Raw genomic sequence first — 3,878 nt, forward strand, 5'->3', positions numbered from 1 at the left:
GCCCTCTACTTACCAGCATGGAGTCTGCTGCAGCGGACGGGGACTGCCCAAATCACTGAAGCTCTCCAAATCTTTTCCGAATCAATTCACAGAGCTTCAAATCAATTCAGACCTTTTACTTGGTCCCCTGATTCAACTTGGATTCAGAGATTTGGCCACCAAATCAGGCCAAAATTCCTTCGAATAGAATCAGCACCCAAAGCTTTGCACAGCCCTACTGTTTATGTATATTTAACAGTATGGAGGAAAGTTTTTATTATTTATTTTCAAATCCCCAAATTTACTTGCATACCTCACACCCTTCCCCCCAAAAATAGCCATCCAAAATTGGGAGGTGTGTGTTAAGCCAGAACAGAGACATGAGAACATTAGAATGGTTGTTCAACCCTTCCCTTGTTATTCAGTCAAAAGTTAGAAGTTTAACCCTCTCACAACTACTTCCATGACTTTGGAAAAAATACCTTTTTTTTCTTCATTCTACCTTCTAAAAACAAGCTGCATGTCTTACTTGGGGGGTGGGGTTGTATGGTATGCGGTAAGATATGGTGACATCCTCTGGATCATAAGCAGGGATTGGGAAACCTCAAAAAGATCAGAGAACAAACCTGAGCCAGCATCACAGACTCTGTAGACTTCTTCACACCATTAAGGTCTGCAGCACAGAGATAGACATCCTGCAGCAATAGCGATCTCGTTGGAGACATACTATTTCCTTCCACCTGCTCCGTTTCTTGCTGAGAAGATCAATCAGCTAGCTCTTAATCAATCAATAAATCTGGTTATATAGGACTTTCCTGGAGCCTCACCTGAAGATTTGAAGAATCCACTTTAAATACATTCTTTCCCTTTAGGTCAAACATTAAAAAAGTTTCTCCTTCCTAACTCCCCAGCAAAATATGACTATTAAAGAAAAGACATCAATGTGCTATATATTAATGTGTCCCTTGTTAATGCTGTTATCTCAAGCTATACTTACATTGGAGGCTGCTTAACTGCTCTCTGAAACTGTAATATGGGACCATTTCAGAAGAAGCTTTTAGGGTGATACTATCACCTCTGATTAATAAGAGTCCTATTAATGCTCCTTAATTAACTACCACGTGTGATTTTTTTTAGCTGGAAGGTCTGACTCTCTTTAACAATTTATTGCCAAAGAGGCCCGAGCAGGTGCCCTTTATAAATCTGTTTCATTAATACAGTACATTTAATGAGAAAAAGGTTATTCTACAGAGCCCGGACTTGGTGAACATATTAGCTTTAAAGATCACTAGACTTTTTCTAATCCCGCAACAACTTTTAATATCAAATTCTCAATAGCACCTTCACTTGTTCCTATTTTACTCTTTTTTAAAAAAACTCCATCAAAGCTCAGTTTTTAAAAAAATGAAGACTTGTGAGCTTGTGTCTAGTGGGAAAGACCCCACTCAGTGTTCCATCTAACACTAGGAGAGCTCTGCAAGTTTTAACTGGGCATGAAAAAGTTTATGTGTTTTATCCAAACATCTTTATAGAAAGCAAAAGTAGGATTGTCTGGTAAAACAAACACAAAGCTAGAAGCTAGGAACTCTGTGTCCCCCATTGTTAAGGCTACAAGGGATCACTATGGTCACATATCCGACTCCCTTCATAACACATGAATTTTATCCAGTAATTACTGAATCTAGCCCATAACTTTTGAGCTATAGCCTATCAATTGGGAAGGCTTCTAATCAATATAGACAAGGCAGAGTAAAAAAAGGGAAAAACGTTATGCCTATTTCACAGACATGGAACTGAAGCACAGAAATAAAATGATTCATCCAAGTTCCTCAAGGAAATCTGAAACAGTCAGGAATTGGGGATGCAGGGAGGAGGGGAAACAAAGAGAACCAAAGCTTTGCCAGCCTCAAAACAGGTTGTCTGGGGCATTTGGCTGGGGGGTGATTATGAGATTAAAGATTTCATCATTTTAGTGGAATGTGACTGTTATGGGAGGGAGGTATCCCTAAATGAGAGGTGATCTTTTCAGCTGCTTGGCCTAATGCCAGTGATGAACTTGCAGATCCTGGTATCCTGTGGGCATCCAGTGTAACGGGTGAAGTACTAGAGAAATAGTCTTGGCTACTGATACTGCTCTACAGAGGAGCTGTCTAGTTCTGGACAAGTTGGGATGCTCTGTCTGCTCGCTCATTCCAAAGTAGAATGATCTGCTGCAGTTCAGCCTGGTAGTCAGACAATCGTGCGGCACGATAGCCAGACAGCAAAGGATGCAGCCTCTTTGCCAGTCACAGATGAAAGAGGGCATCTGTGGTACCAGGGCACATTTGAGTGTTAAGGACCAAAGAAGAATCCAGTAAAATTCCAAAGCTATGAACTGACTTGACTACTGGACAGCAGACTGTCAACAGGGAAGGATGCTATAATGGTAAGCAGGTCACCAACATCTTCCCACCAGTATCACTTTGGTCTTGGTTAGATTTAATTTTAACCATCTGCCTTTTATTCACTAGCTGATCTCAGTCAGACATGAAGATAATTGAGTAATAGAAAGTCAGGCTTTGCCATAAGCGATTTTATGCAGAGCTGTATATATCTTACATTGGGCAGCAGACAAATGCTGCTGGTTTTCTCCATGTTTGTTAGAGCTCTGTAAGCCTCCTCACAGGGGACAAGAAAAGTCTGAAGTCCTATGGGGCTCTAATAATAAGCATTGTAAGATACGGTGCACTTTAAAAAAAAAAAAAGTCTATATGTTGGTGTTCCCTAGGCAAGATGCTCCATTGCAGTTTAACTGTGTTCACTGCTAGGACAGGTGAGAGAAGGGGAGGGGAGTACTATGAAGCCTTACGGCACCTGATGGGATTTTTAAAAGTACCAAGACATCTAACCCCTGATTTCAATGGGAATTAGGCTCCTTAAGAATTGTTGAAAATCCCCCTGAGTGCCTAAAGATCTTTAAAATTCTGGCCCCAATTGTGCAGCAGGTCCCTATTTCTTTCATTATGCACAGAGGAGATAATAACCAATGATGGGAATAGGGGATGGCGAACACTTCTCTCTGAAATGAATGCTCTGCTATTCTGGGCCTTCTCTCATTCTCCCTTAATTTAAAAGCAGTTGCTCTTAAAGGTCCTTTGAGATGTTTTTGTGTCCTGAAAGCTCTATGGATTGGTTAAGAAAATGGAATCATTTGGGTAAACAGGGAATCAAACTTCCTCCTGGGTATAAACAGGAACTGGTGAAACATTTGTATTTAATTAGTCCTCAGCTGGGTTTGCTGGAGTCTGAAGAGAATAGTTTCCTGACTCATCAGCTCTCTTCATGCTTTGTCCCATTCTCTCTAGTCTCTTTGCCCTGTTGCTTCCTGTAGGTGTAGTACAGGTTCACATGCTACATTATGCTAAAGCCTCTAAGAATAATCAGCCAATGTTTTCACCAGGATTGGTGAAGAACTGTTCATAAAAAGGATTAGCCAAATGATGATTCTCCTGAGAGCTAATGGGCTGATTTATTTGTGCCTTAAAGCAAGAAAAGTGAAAGCCTTTTGCAATGATTTGTAAAGATTGTTTCATCCATAGTGGCTACACATGCACTGAGCTTCAGGGTAGACTAATTAGCTGCGAAGTAAAGTATCACTGTCTACACATGAGATGGCATTAAGCAACAGTAAACTAGTTAATGCTGCAGTGAGATTGTACTGTCAGGGACAATACTATCTTACACCAGGGTACTTTACTGTGATTAAATGCGAGTGTAAGCGCTGACTGCAGGCATAAATTTGCACCCTGTCAGACCAGCCAGCTGGGGGCCAGACTCCTGCCTGCCACCTAGCTACATGGCTCCACGCTTTCAGCACCCTAATGCTCCAGGCAGCCCCTCCACCACCTGACACCACCACC

General features: G+C 41.4%; 1 long non-coding RNA gene across 2 annotated transcripts in view; it reads right to left on the minus strand.

The window, feature by feature from the left end:
• The window catches only part of LOC109304873, a 12,505-nt gene that overhangs the window by 3,845 nt on the left and 4,782 nt on the right, over window positions 1-3,878 (minus strand). For both annotated transcript variants that reach the window (XR_002099498.1, XR_002099497.1), the window contains one exon: window positions 606-806. This is a non-coding gene — a long non-coding RNA (uncharacterized LOC109304873). The remainder of the gene's footprint in view (window positions 1-605; window positions 807-3,878) is intronic.

This window comes from Gavialis gangeticus, unplaced genomic scaffold (genome assembly GCF_001723915.1).
Source record: "Gavialis gangeticus isolate Ggan-Ray unplaced genomic scaffold, GavGan_comp1, whole genome shotgun sequence".
NCBI lineage: Eukaryota > Metazoa > Chordata > Crocodylia > Gavialidae > Gavialis > Gavialis gangeticus.